We start from the raw sequence: 15302 nt of genomic DNA, 5'->3' as shown, positions 1-15302 counted from the left end.
AAATAAATCTGAAGCGAGTCCCTGGACATACTTTCCTCTTACCTGGACAACTTCTGGAGGATCCTAAGCCACTTTTGAAGAGACTAGCAAACTATATGTGCCCCTTCTCCTCCAAAGCATGCTCTAGCATGGAAATGAGGCAGTGGACATCAGGTAGGGGTGTCACCTGTCTCCGTAAGGGCATTTTCTAGGCAGGAAAGGTAAGCCCAGAGCCTGACAGGTAGCCAAGAAGCCCCACAACACAAAGAGCTGCTGGAACACTAACAAGCTATGGTGAGCAAAAAAGTCCAAACTTCCTCACACATGCAAACTCAACATTTAATTTTCTGCAAGATTACCCACAATAATTACAAAGTTTCTGAAATACTGCCTTAAAAGCTGGGAACTATAGGATCCGTAGGAATCGATCTTTTATCTTTCACCTTTACTGTGTCCCCGTGTCTATGAACTCCATGTGTCACACGCTATAGTGAAGGCAGGAGATATTTTCCTTTAATTTCTAGGGGTATTAAACTGAAACTTAACCACAATTAGGTTGATTATTAAATAACCCAACGAAGAGAATTATACAGCAAACCTCTGGCATACAAATAGCACTAAACAGAGAAAACTTGAAAGTCTGTTTTGTTAATAGGCCTATATTTCTGGCAGGCCTATATATCACTGACCAAGGACTTGGGGTGGTGAGGACATCCACATTACTGTAACTTGTTCATTCTGCCAATCAATTTGAGGCAACAGGAAGAGCTTAAATGAACTTGGCACTGTGAAATCACTAGTCAAGTGCTGACTAACACCAAGTCATCTCAGAGGGATCAAACACATGGTCTGAGGAGGGTAATTCTTGGTGGAAAACGTATCCGTGTGTGTCATGGTCTTAGAATAGAACATGTTAAGCCAAGAAATCCACTCTAATACACATGGGTAACATGGAAAAGGATCTTGCTTGCCTGAGTTAACAAGATAGGTCATAGCAAATGCTTCCCGACATGAGTCCAAGAGACCTTACACTCTGTCACACCACTGAAATCAAAGGGACTTGTGAAGTTTGCACATTCCCCAGGGGGGTATTTAGCCACTTATTTAGTGGCATATGTGAATAGTACATACCTTTTCCCATGTGCTATTAGTTGCTTTGATAAGGGAATGTAGCGCCTCTCACTCACATGTTGGCCTTTGCTCGTCCTTCATCTTCAAAGATGACACTTCTGACTACGACTACTATTCAATTATTTGGCAGGCTGAGTAGGACTCCATACATGCATATAACCATTTTTCCAAGTACAAGGTCATTCTTTCTCTTGCTTATAACTTCCTTCCTCAATTTAATTTTCTACAGGTTCAATGACCTCATCTCTGCCTCCTGGCTTCCTTCAAATCTCACCTTCTGGAGGTTTTTCCTTGTCCTCCTTAATTTAGTGCTTTCCCTATAAGATTATCTTCCATTTATCCTGTGCAATATCATCTGTACATAGTTGTTTTCATGTTATCTCCCCCAGTGGACTGTGATTTCCTTGAGAGCAGGGACTATATTTTGCCTTTTTTGAACTTAAGGTGCTTAGCACTTACCTAGCACATAGTAAGTGCCTAATAAATGCTTGTTGACTTATTTCTGGCCTGTATCTTGGCCTCAAGTAGGATGAGGCAAGAAATCAGGAGCCCTGCATCCTGTTCTCAGTTCTATCACCAATATGATCTTGAACAGGACACTTTGCCATTCTCCATCCTGGTCTCTCCAATTGTGAGTTGAGAATACCAATATCAACAATTTGAGGCACAACACTAAAGTCACTTTGAGTCTGAACAATTTCCACAAGACACCCTCTGAAGCCTCCATGCATTATACTCAGGAGACCCTGGGTTCTTAAAAACTATACCAGAAGAACATAAGCTCTGATAAATCTTTCCGAGTCAAAAAGACTTTGAATACAATAGTACCTGCCATCTGAAAAGAAGACTAGCTAAGGCTGAAAGGCTCATCACTAGGAGACTGACCACAAGATGATTTGGGGCAAAGGTTTTTGGGGACCTAGTAATGCATAAAGATTACCTGTTTGTTTATGATCTAAGTGGATTTCATCCACACCAAAGAAATTGTCCATCTTTTAGAGGACTGGAAATGGAATAACTGCCAACAAGTACAGGCTATTTAGGGGAACTGCTCAAAGTCAGCTCTGCTAAGAGAAAGTAGAATGGCACCATACTGTCTTCTCTGCACTCTTCTATGTAATAAACTCTTCCTAAAGCCTTCTAGTATAGAGAGCTCAGAGCTTTACAGCCGATTCTGTATTTTCCATCAGCTGCTATGTTTTGTTTCAATTCTATGAATATTATGCCCCTGCACACAGGTACTCTTTGGCAGTCCCTCCCCCCAACTTTTCAGATTTCTTTTGTGTATTCTCCCCACCCCCTTTAGATTGTAAGCTCCTTGAGGCCAGGGACTATCTTTTTTTTTTCTTATTTGTATCCCCAGTGCCTGGCACATAGTGGGGCACTTAATAAATGTTTATTAACCATTGGTTCTTCTCATTCTTCCTTCTCCCAAACCCAAACACTTCTCAGAGGACAATGAAGCATTCTTACTTCTTGCACTTTAAGGTAAGATGTGGGGAGAGGAGAGGCTTTAAAACACTGGAAATGCCTGACCTAAGGGGAATTTCCCAGACCACTAACCCTATCTCCAACCTCTTGGCTGAGGGCATTTCCAGACTTCTTGCTTTCCGTTACAGAATGCCTCTTTTGTCTCTGAGAGGAATCTGAGACCAGTGACAGACTGTCCACTAATTTGGCATCAACCTTCGCTAGCAAAGCCCAATTCTTCAAAACAACTAAGAAGAGCAGAGAGTACCTCTTGGATCAGTGCTCCATCTGTTCTGCAAATAAAGTGCCAGTCGGACACAGTGTGAGAGCAGCAGGCAACAATCTGGGGAAAATACTACGCGTCTGGTGGACCCCAGGAGACTAGAGCACAAGGAGGTACAAGATGTTCTCGAGTGCCTAGTACGAAGTCAAGAAACCAGGTCTTAGGCCTCAGGAATAGAAAGGAATTATAAACCATGTCACCTTCACCTTTCCTAAAAAAGGGCAGATGATGGCATAAATTAGAATGCCAGGCCCCCAAAGAAACTCTTGCCAAGAGACTTCCCTCTATCTTTCTGTCCCCAAAATGTCCTCACTATGAACTCTGGTGGGTTCCTTCCTTCTGTAGGCTTTCCAGTTCTTCAGGGATCACGTCTGTGATATCTATAGCTATAAAGCCAAGCCATGGTATATGGAAATGACCAGGGTTAGATGTAGGGACAACTTTGGTTCCAATTCCAGCTTTATCACTACATCACTATGTGACCTTAAGCAACGCATGTAATCTGTCCATGTCTGTTTCTTCATATATAAAATGGGGATGATAAAACCACCTACCCTACAGGATTGTATGAAATTAAGTAATACTTTACAGAGCCAATTTACAGAGGTAAAAGCAGTATTTGGTTTGGTAGAGCAAAACACTGCCTTAAAAGGCTCTTTTCCAACAAAATGTCTCCTAGTCATACATCAAAACCATTCAAGATTAGCTGAAAGATATCACAACAGAAAGAACCCTATTCAATGACCCCTCTGATCATAAACATCAAGCAAAGGCATAAAACAGCAAGATAATGTTCACCAAAGGTGTTTGCCAGTGTGATGGAGGAGATACATAGTTGAGTTCAATTGAAAATCAATTCTCTGTGGATGGTTAGGTCCTCCAATGCTCCTGTTTACATATGGAATTGTTTCCCAAGCCTGGAAGGTTCTCCCTCCCAATCTCTGCCTCCCAGAATGCCTGGATTCTGTCAAGGCTCAGCTCAAATGGGGTCTTCTCCATAAGGCCTTTCCCATTCCTTCCATTCCACCCCCACTAGAGCCTCTTAGCCAGTGGTTCTCAAACTTTTTGGTATGAAGATCCCTTATACTCTTAAAAATTACTGAGGACACTAAGATTTTGTTTATATGGGTTATATGTATATACATATATATATATTTACCTATTAGAAATTAAACCTTATAAAATTTTAAAATATTCTATTTATTCATTTAAAATAACAATAATGAACCTATGATTTCCATTGGTTAGGCAACTCCTTATGAGAAAGCTCCCTCTACCAGTGCAATTTAGGACCTACTCTTCAATTTATAGTATTAGAGAGCTGCCTGGGGAAACTGAAGAGTTAAGTAAGATACCACAGATGTAATTCCCAAGGAGCTGGAGAGCCTACCTAAGGAGAGAATCCACCAGAGTTCACGGTGAGGACATTTTGGGGACAGAAAGAGAGGGAAGCCTCTTGACAACAGTCTCTTTGGGGGCCTGGCATTGTAACTTATGCCATCATATAATACATAATAAACATGTTACCATAATATATTTTATGAAAAAATATATTTTCCAAAACAAAAAAATTATTGAGAAGAGTAGCATTTTAAAATATATTTTTGCAAATCTTCCTAATGTCTGGTTTAATAGAAGACAACTGGATTTTTACATCTGCCTCTTTATTCAATCAGCGATAGGTGATTTTGGTTAAAGTACATGAATAAAATTGGCCTCACACAGATAAGTAGGTGGAAAAGAAAGGTGTATTATAATAAGAAAATAATATAATATTATTATGAAAATAATAATAAATTAATTATGAAAATAATTGATATTATTATGAAAACAACAATATCACCACCATAAATAGTGATTTAAAATAATTTTGACCTTGCAGACCCCCAAACTGCTGCTCTAAGTGATATGCACATTGTCTCTCCCATTAGAATATACGCTTCTTGAGGGCAGGAATTGTTTTTGCTTTTTCTTTGCATCCCCAGAACTTAGCCTGTCACACACAGAGTAAGTGAGCAACTAATAAATGCTCATTGATGCATTGATTGATTGTGCTGGTTGCATCATGACCCAGAACAATAAAGGACATTCTGAAAGAGATCTGTAACCAATCAAGAGTCTGGGTCGAATTATCCACACAGGGAAGATCAAGTAAATGTGTGTGGTTGAACAATCTATTGGTCTTGTCTATAACAACTACCATTTAAAAAGGGCAGCTAAGTGGCCAGTGGATAGAGCACCAGTTCTAGCCTCAGAAAGACCTGAGTTCAAATCCAACATCAAATACCTACTAACTGTGTGACCCTGAGGAAGTCACTTAATCCTGGTTGCCTCAGTTTCCTCATCTGTAAAATGAGCTGGAGAAGGAAATGGCAAACCACTCCAGTATCTTTGTCAAGAAAACCCCAAATGGGGTCACAGAGTCAGATATGACTGAACAACAATATCACCACCATTTAAATAGTGATTTAAAGTTTGCAAAGCATTTGATATATATTATTTCACTTGATCTCACAACTCTGTGAAGTAGGTACTATTACTACCCTCATAAATGAAGATGAAGAAACGGAGACAGAGAGAGGTTATATGACTTAACGAGACAAGTAAATGCTTGAAGGTGGGTTGAACTGACTGACTCCAGTACTCTAGGCCCTAGGCCACCTAAATGCTATATCCTGAATAGGTGATACAGATGGACAATGAGGCAGGCCTAGAGTGGAACAGAAGAGGAAAAGCAAGCTAGATTATCTTCTGGAATTTGTCAAACTCCTTTAATGCAAATGAAAATTATTAATTCTGATACTCACAGTCCCCCAGAGTCAGTGAGGTTGGGCTTGTGGATCAACTCCATTTTTGCCTACAGTATAAGCTTTAGGAGACAGTTTATCATAATGGATAGACAGTTGACCCAGAGCCAGGAAGAAGTGGGTCCTGCCTCTGACACATACCAGTTGTGTGACCCTGGGCAACTAACTTAATCTCTGTTTCCCCAGGCAACCCTCTAATACTATACATTGCAAAGTAGGCCCTGAATTCCACTGGCAGAGAAAGCTTCCTCACAAAGAGTTGCCTAACCTATGGAAATCATAGGTTCTCTTCTCCAACCCAGCTCCCTCCCACCCGCCCCAACCCACGCACCCCAAAATGGGCTAGAGTGATGGACTGTGCGTCTGTTGTCCAAGGACCAGGCTAACTAAGCATGGAGAAGCTCATCATGAGATATCCATGGGAAAATGAATTTTTCAGCTCCAGCAGCTCTTGAGGACTGACTACTAAGACCATTCATCTACTTAGGAGTGATGATCTGAGTCACTGAAGGGAACACCAACTTTAGCATTAATTATTGTATTTATTCAGCATAGTTCTGTTTATTCTTTTCTTTAAAATTAAATAAACAGAAAATTTTGTTTCTTTACCTCTCTCCCCTTTTCCTTTTCCCCTTCTCATCTCTTACTCTTTCTCTTTGTCTCTTTCTTTTAACACATCAAAATACAGAACTGAATTGTATTTTTTTTGCATTATTCATTCCATTTATTCGGGACTATTCTATATTCTCTATAAAAAGAAAATGAGTAGAAAGTTCTGCTTCTCTGTCCTTGTCTTTTTTTCCTCAAATCCAAAATGCCTAAATTAAATTGTTCTCTATCCCTCTACCCCCTGCCCCTGATCCTGATCCAATGTTTTTAATTCCCTAGAGTTTTTTTTATTTACATAAGAGAACCCCAAAGAAACAAAGTCTAATAATCCTACCTAACCTATGTTATTACTTACTGGATATCCTAAATCTCTCCTGCTGGAAATGGAAATTCTCTCTATTTTAGTCTATCCTATGACAAGCAGGATGGTATAGAAGAAAAACTATGGGATTGATGCCCAAGAGACTATGTTAGTTAGTTCTAGTACTAACTCTGAAAAATCAGCTATGTGGTCTTAGACAATCACCAAAAGCTCCCTGGGCTTCAATTTCCTCATCTGTAGATTATATGATCACAAAGATTCAATTTAAATCAAGGAACTATTACAAAGTGCCTTTAATGCACAAAGTACTATGCTAAGTGCCAGGACTATGAAGATGGGAATACAGATTCTGCCCTCAAGGAGCTTACAATCTAATCAGGTGGGAAAGAACTACATGTATCCTCAATAATGATGGCACAAGGGACAGCTCAATCAATGCAAAGTTGTACAAGTAATTTAAAGAAGGAGAGATCAGTTTAACCTGGGGGGTGGTCCAGAGAAGGCTTTATGGAGAGGTGGCATCTAAAGAGAAAATGTATTCCACAAAGCAGGATTAAGGCAAAAAAAAAAAAAGCACAGAATTAAAAGAATACAACATAAAATTAGTGGATAGAGTGGTCCACTTTGGCTGAAATGCAAGGCATGGGGGCAGGGAACAGTATGAAATAAGCCTGGAAAGATCTGGAACCAAACAGCAGAAGGATCTGAATGCTGAGCCCAGAAATTTACTAGTTATCCATAAGGCGATGGGAAAAGGTTTCTGAGTAGCAGAATGACTCAATAGCAGCATGACATCAGGAAGATTATTTCTAACAGTGTGAGTAAAGCATGGTCTGGTTTGAAAAGAGACTGAACACAGAAAGACCAGTTAAGGGGCAATTGCAATTACCATGTAGGTGAGAATCAGTGAACAACAAGCATTTATTAAGCGACTACTATGTGCTGGGCACTGTACTAGGTGCTGATGATGCAAATGCAAAGGATGAAAACTGCTGAGGATCTCACCCTGTTTATGGCTTCAGTAGTGAAGGGAAGGAGGAAAAATAGTATATAAGAGATTGCCAAATTAGAATCGGCACAATTCTTTCCAGCTTGAATATTCTATGATTTTCCTGGAAACATTGACCAGATATCCCATGTCACTCATACATTATCAGTAGTCTTAGAAGAGAAAGTTGAGAAGTGACATGAAGCTTATTGCCTTGATATACGTGACATCCCAAAAGTCTTCGTGCCGTTTTCTAATATTAAAAAGTTTAAAACTTCACAAAACCTTTTAGAACACCCTGAATACACTTGTAGGCGGTACCTTCAGATGGGATGAGAGATTTAGAGATGGAAGGGACCTTAAATGTCATCTAGTTCAAGAGAGAAATGAGGAATAGAGGGGTTAAGGGATTTATCCACAGTCATATAGATAAGTGGTTACGGCTGGATTCAAACCCAGGTCTTATTTCTTTCAAACCAACATGTTTCTCACTGTACTGTGCTGCACTGATCTAAGTCACTCACTTTGCAGTTGTCCCTGCCTTAAAAGTACTATGTATTGGACAAACAGAATGTGGTTTCTAGAGATCTCTGCTGCTATCTTCTTTCCACTCTTCTTGGGCAGGAAACACTGGGGTGTGATTGAGATGTGAATGCACTGCCTCCTACACTCAACAGCCAAAAAATCAATTGTTGACAAAATTAGTTAGGCAAAAGCCCTTAACTGCTCTGATACCTCTCTTAAAAGGGTTTAGTTGGGTTTGCATATTTATGTTCACAATATCTATCACAGTGTGTCTTTTACATAACAAGTGCTAAGTAAATGTGTATAAAATTGATTTGGGGGTTGGGGTAGGGAAAATACCAAGTCATCTGCACCCTACATTCCAGCTTGGTGTTCCAGGGATTTCACTACTAAAAGCAACTGCTTAGACACCTGGCCTTTCCCTAATAAAAGTCCTTATCCTTTCCTACATTCTTAATATGAGCAATTAATAACATATTCATTTAGTAGGTTTACAAAGCAATCTACATGCACACATATATAGTATATATAAAGTATTTTATATGTAAAATATACATATATAAAATATATAGTTATATATACTTACATATATACATTTGTACATGTATATATGTACACACAGGTATAGACATGTCTTTCTGTATATATGTACAGATACATATATACATACACATATGTACATATATGCATATAATCTTCATAGCAATCCTGTGAAGTGATATGCCATAGCTCTTATTACCTTCATTTTACAAGGAGGAAACTGAGTCTGAGAGAGGTTAAGTGACTTGCCTAGATCCATGAGGAGTGAAAGCACCTAAAGCAGGATTTGAACCCAGGTTTTCCTACCCCAGGTCCAGTACTCTCTCCACTATGCCCCAGAGATATTTGTTATACATTTACTATCTATTAGTTATCCCAAGAATTTCCAAGACATTTTAGTTGTGCCTCAAAATGGCCAAAACCATGGGAAAGAAAAAGTGATTCTCTTCCTTTTCCTGATATTTCAGGTAATAATAATAATAATAATGGAATAATATTTGTATAGCACCTCCTATTTTATAAAGTGTTCCACATAGATTATTTCACTCGATTCTATAGCAATCCTTCAGTAATGAAGGTATTATCTCCATTTTACAGAAGAGGAAAATGAGTCTCAGAAAGGGTAAATTATTTGTCCTAATCCCTGGCCTTGAATGTCAATTTAAACAATATTATGTGTGACCACAGAAAAATCATGTAACCTATCTGAGATTCAGTTTCCTCATCTACAAAACAGAAATAAGAAGGGGAACACCTAGGACACTACCTACCTCACACAGGTATCATGAATAAACACTTTATAAAAATCTAAAGCTCTATACATATGAATTATATTATTATTAGAAAATGTCAAAACTGAGGCAGCCAGGTGGCACAGTGGATAAGCACCAGCCCTGGAGTCAGGAGGACCTGAGTTCAAATCCGACCTCAGACACTGGACACTTACTAGCTGTGTGACCCTGGGCAAGTCACTTAACCCCAATTGTCTCACCAAAAAAAAAAAAAAAGATAAAAAAAAAAGAAAATGTCAGAACTGAGGCTATAATCCAGGATAATACACTTTCCTCTCTGTTAGACATGCCAACAACAGTATTGAAACGTCTAAGGTCTTTTCTCCCACCCTTTACTTCCCACTACTGCTTAACTTTTGGGGTCTCCTCACACAAAACAAGAAAAGCATTGTAAATCTGAAAGATAATTTAGGAATTTAAAAGTGTGGCCAGTCTTTAGATTCTGGAAGGTTCCTGGATTCATACTTTGTTCCTTTAACATGAAACCTGCTATCTTATTTTCGTGGTCACATCCATAGTATTCTCATAACTTTAATTCTTGTTTGTCTTTTAAAATTCAGGTCTTTGAGAACAGCCATTATTCATATCTGTTTGTTTTCCAAGTTTTGGGGTCTCATTTAGAAGGCCCCAACAACACTGAGGAACATCTTTCTGCCTTTACCTGTACCACCTGATTTAGACTTGAAATTTGCATGAAGCCCAAATGCCACTACATAGAATGCAACCTTGAGGGTAGGAATTGTTTCATTTTCATCTCTGTATCCCTAGCAACGAATACAGTGCCTGGCATGCCGAAGGCACATAAGAAACACTTGTTGACTAAACATCCATCCCCTTTGCAGACGGTACGGTGGCTTTGCAATTGTACAACCTGGATTCAGATTCTGCCTTTGGCTTTTATTTCATGTGTGACCTTAGGCTTACTGCTTAACCTCCCCGGGAATCAGTTTCCTTATCTAAAAAATGAGGGGATTGGCCTAGATGCCCTCTGTGGTCCCTTCCAGGTCTAAATCTATGATCCCTAGGATCTATTTGTGTGTCTGTGTAGTTTACTCTTCAACAGAGAGGGGATGTTAGCACAGAATCTGAAGGAAATTCAATGGGCACCTAGTCCAACCTTGACCTATACAATAACCTTCACTCCAGCATCCCCCCAAATTGCTTTTATCCAGCTTTGAATTGAAAACCAATGAGAGGGAACCCACTACTGTCTCAAATGATCTCTTTTACTTTTTGGATAATTCTAATTTAAATATTAGCAAGCTTTTACTTTACATATATCCTAAACCTGGTTTTAAGTTAGAGGTACTGGTGGGGAGAAGGGAAAAGGGGACCCCAGTGGACAAAGTGTTGAAACGAGTCAGGAAGACCACTACACAACACAACCCTAGGCAGGTCTCAACCTCTATCTCCCTTAGGTTCCTCATCTGTAAAATGGGGGTAATAATAAAACCTACCTCTCCCAGGGTAGTTGTGAGGATCAAAGACGATAATTTGTCAAATACTTTGAGAACTTTAAAGTGCTATATAAATGCTAGTTACTATTAATTTATGTCTTACAGAACTGGTTGATTGCACTTATTAACAATAAAGAATCCAGAAAGTGACTCCTTACACTAAAGCAAGGTTGCATATTAAACCATGACTCACCCCACACCCCTTAAGCCCTGCTTTCTGTGGACATAGTGTTGTATGGTATGACTTAAGTGTAATGGAAAAAAATGTAATGGACATCTATAAGGCCTGATTCTATTTTACTTTGCAATACAGGAATCTCAGGTCAAAACCCATTTTATTCCCAATCTTCTTGCTGAGAAAACTAAGGCAAGAAAAATAAAACCAACTTGTTATAACTTGTTAAAGTCTGTATTTGAATTTTAGGCTCTTGTGTCCAACTTCCTTTATTAAGCCTACCTCTCTGCTGACCATCAGGGAACTACCTGGGCATTTTTGGATCCTGGGCTAAGGAGCAGTAGTACCTGAGAGGCAGGGTAGTAGAGTGGTAAGGAAGTTGGTTTTGGAGTAAGTAGACCTGGTATTAAACAGTAAAGTCAATAATTACTAGGAAGTGTGGCTTTGATATAACTATACCAAATAATAACTAGATAATAATTAATGACTAAATAATAATAATATAACTAGATAACAATAATAATAACTAGATAATAATAACTAGAAAGTATGACTTTTTGAGAAAACTGAGTAGTATGGTGGCTAGGGCACTGGGCATAGAGCCAGGAAGACCAGAGTTCAAATCCAATCCAACTTCAGACTAACTAGCTGCGTGATCCTAGGCAAGTCACTTAACTTCTGTCTGCTTCAGTTTCCTCAACTGTAAAATGAGAATAATAATAGCACCTATCTTGCAGGTTATTTTAAGGCTCAAATGAGATATTTGCTTTTTAAAAAAAATGTGCAACACAGTGCCTGGTACACAATAGGCACCATATAAATGTTTATTCCCTTCCCTTCCCATTTTGGACAAATTGCTTAATCTTTCTGAGCTTCAGTTTCCCCATCTGTAAAATGGACATAATCATACCAGTGCCACCAACTTACAGGACTATTCAGAGGAAAACACTTTGTAAACCTTAAAGCATCCTATAAATATGAATTGTTGTTGTTAGTAGTATTTTAATGACCCTTATTTGATATATTACTTAATTATTCCCAAGTAGTATCAATCAATCAACAAGTATTTATTAAGCACCGATTATGCACCAGACACCGACTGCGCTAGACTGAGAACACAAGCTCAAAGAATGAAACAATCCCTATCCCCAAGAAGCTTACAATCTAACATATAAATTCATCTGAATGTGGGAGCCGGCTGGATTTGTTGTATTTCCTACAGTGCAGTGTCTCTGTAAACAGGAAGCCCTCTCCTCTGCTATTTACTTGCTTGTCACATTTACGTTCATTCTTCGAAGTCAGGCTAGCTGTCCCCAGTGTTTATGGAGGGGGCTGGTGCTATTACATGTTTGCTGAGCTTCAAAATTATAACTCAATGTTTTATGCCTGTCATTTACTGATCAGTCCTAACAGGGTGAAGATAATAATAGAAAACAAAAAGGCTGACTGAAAATCTATTACACAGTATGCATCGCTATATATGGATATATATACACCCATAAATATTTATATGCTATATAGAGAGGTAACATATAAATATATCATTATTCTTTGTTGTCTAAGATGATGCTACCTACTATCTATGCTATCTATTCAGGGGATGGTGGGGGATGAAAAGACCAATGCAGGCCGGCATCAGTCTTTGGTTCATGTGGTCTGTCTTCCACATTGCACATATCCATGAAGATGGGTTATTTCTTTTGTGAAATACTTGTGATGCCTAGTCTTTGTGACTCAGATTTCCAGATGGCCAAATGCCTGTGGCCTGAAGCCTCCCCCCGACCCCCATTCTTGACTGCCCTATGCCAGATTAATCTTCCCATACATATACAAAATAATAAATTATATTTTTGTTTACTCCTTTATTGCCAAACAAAATGTTGGCATTCAAACACTTTTTTTAAAACGCTCAGACATCTTAAGGACACAGTCATCAGATAAATAAACAAACCATTAGGCTGAGAACTGAGCTGTTACTACAAGCATGAACCACTAATTTACTCTTGGTTAAGAGCTATTAGGGAGTTCACAAATTTGTTATATGTTCACTTGTATATATGTATTCATTCTTCTTCTTCATCCTCTTCTTCTACTAATACTAACTACTATTGCTTTTGTCGTCCCTGGAGTCTGGAAGACTGGATTAAAGTCTAGCATTGGACATATATTCACAATACATATACAAGAGCAAGTTACAGGCAGCAACTCTTTTTTAAGTTACAAAAGAGCTGTAATTTGCATAGGTGGAGGAAGTTTCCACACCAGGAATTCCCACACTGATAAAAAGCAAAGGCCCAATGATGAAAAACCAGAAACAAAACCTAGCAATTCACTAGTTTTATAAGTAAATGTAAGAATGAATAACCAGGAATTCAGATACCACTAACTGCCTGGGTGCAATGAGTTGTTGTAAACAATACAAATGAGCCAGGAGAGCAGAAGCAACCAGACATGAAAAGATTTTAATAGAAATTACAGCAAAAGGTCATGTGCTACTGCATCAGCTTATACTGAGCATTAAAGGAAAAGTCTTTATATTTTATTGTTTGTTTTTGCCATCTGGGTCTATCTGAAGACAGGGTTCAAGTCTTGCTTCTGATACATAACTACCACTACTTTTGTTGAGTCTGGAGTGATTTGGGGGTAGGGTCTGGATCTATGATTTCACTGTAGGGTAGCCACCCCTACTTATGCAGATCAGAAATTTCTATTTAACAGTGATACAGTATTGCTAAGAAACATTTCAAGTACTTGAGCAGCCCTGGTTAAACCTGGAAAAGCTCATCACTATCACGAGGCTGCTTGCCAGATGCTGAAATGTTCTGATCATGGTCACTTCCAGGGACTGTCCATGCCGAGGTGTGCAAATGAAGCCACTGAGTCTCAAAGAGGTGACTGCTTCAAGGTCACCTTGCTAGAAAGTAGCAAAACCGGGACCAGAACCTAGATCTTCTGATTTTCAAGACCAGTGCTCTTCCTACTGCCCCAGTATAGAGAAAAGCCCAAGTTTTGTGTTAAAATCAGCTACATATAAGTTAGCAAAGAATTGGTTGGACGAGAACCTTGAGGTGAGACAGCAGCAGTCATGTGATCTGCATGTGCCTATTACCATACTGCAGAGGTTGACACTGGGGGATAACAATTCTCAAGAAAACACAGGCTGAAAATTCAATCCAGTGTTTTAAGGAGGTTCGGGTCAGGGAAAAAATCACTCTGAAAACCTAAGGGGGCAGAGATGACCTTTCTTATGAAAACACTAAAACGTAGCTTTTACAATTAACCTTGGCTCCCTTGAAGGTAACCATCCCGGAGACACACAGATTTTCTTTTCTTTCTAGTAATTTACATACTCCCTGGAAATCCTCAAGTTACCAGGATTTCCTCAAAATTACTTTTGCCCACCCCCGTCCAAGGATGCTCAGTGTGTGGAGCTGCCAAGTTTGTGGAGCTATCCACTTTAGATAGAACTGGATGGTTTAAAAACAACAACCAACAACAATAACAAAAATAAGAAGGCTTTCCCTTTAATACTCAACATAAGCTGATACAGGATCACATGACCTTTTACCGTAATTTCTATTAAAATCATTTCATGTCTGGTTGCTCCTGCTCTCCTGGCTCATTTGTATTGTTTACAACAAGTCATTGCACTCGGCAGTTAGCGGTGGCTGAAGCCATGGTTACTCATTTTTACATTCACTAGTTAAATGGAATGCAGCTCTTGTGTGGGTTTCAGGGAGCAAGCTCTTAAGAAACCACAATCCAGCTATCAATCAGGCTAACCCAGGAGAAATTAATATTATAAACATAAGCATTGTTACATATTAAACATCGATTGTAAAAGAGCTCAAGGCTTTTATTATCAAGAGTTGCAAAAGTGGACAGGTAGAGAGATCTGACTTAGAACCTGGGACACTTAGGGGCTGTGGTCTACATTGAACAATCATGCATGTTGTGCATTCATAAGCTCTCAAGGGTAAATAAAACTATCCTTTTTTAAGTACCCCCCCACACCTTTAAAAAAAAATCTCGAGCGCTTATTTTACCCGGATGTGCCTTGAATATAAATAGTGCTTAAATACAGGTTTAACCAGACTGCAATCCCAGCAAAGTAACTTAAATAGACAAATACAAGATAGTAAAACACCGAAGAGACAGCATTGGGTAGAATTCAATTAAGACAAAACCATACTGGAATGTTCTTTACCAGTGAATTAAGGCTGCA

At 38.9% G+C, this 15302-nt stretch overlaps 1 protein-coding gene across 3 annotated transcripts in view; it reads right to left on the bottom strand.

The window, feature by feature from the left end:
• Window positions 1–15302, bottom strand: part of ESRRG (estrogen related receptor gamma) — a 658508-nt gene that overhangs the window by 586330 nt on the left and 56876 nt on the right. The gene's annotated exons all lie outside the window — the stretch shown is intronic.

This window comes from Vombatus ursinus, unplaced genomic scaffold (genome assembly GCF_900497805.2).
Source record: "Vombatus ursinus unplaced genomic scaffold, bare-nosed wombat genome assembly UNPS02014798.1, whole genome shotgun sequence".
In the NCBI taxonomy this organism is placed as follows: domain Eukaryota; kingdom Metazoa; phylum Chordata; class Mammalia; order Diprotodontia; family Vombatidae; genus Vombatus; species Vombatus ursinus.
Note: the sequence above shows the minus strand (reverse complement) of the source record. Positions and strands in the feature narration are given on the sequence as shown.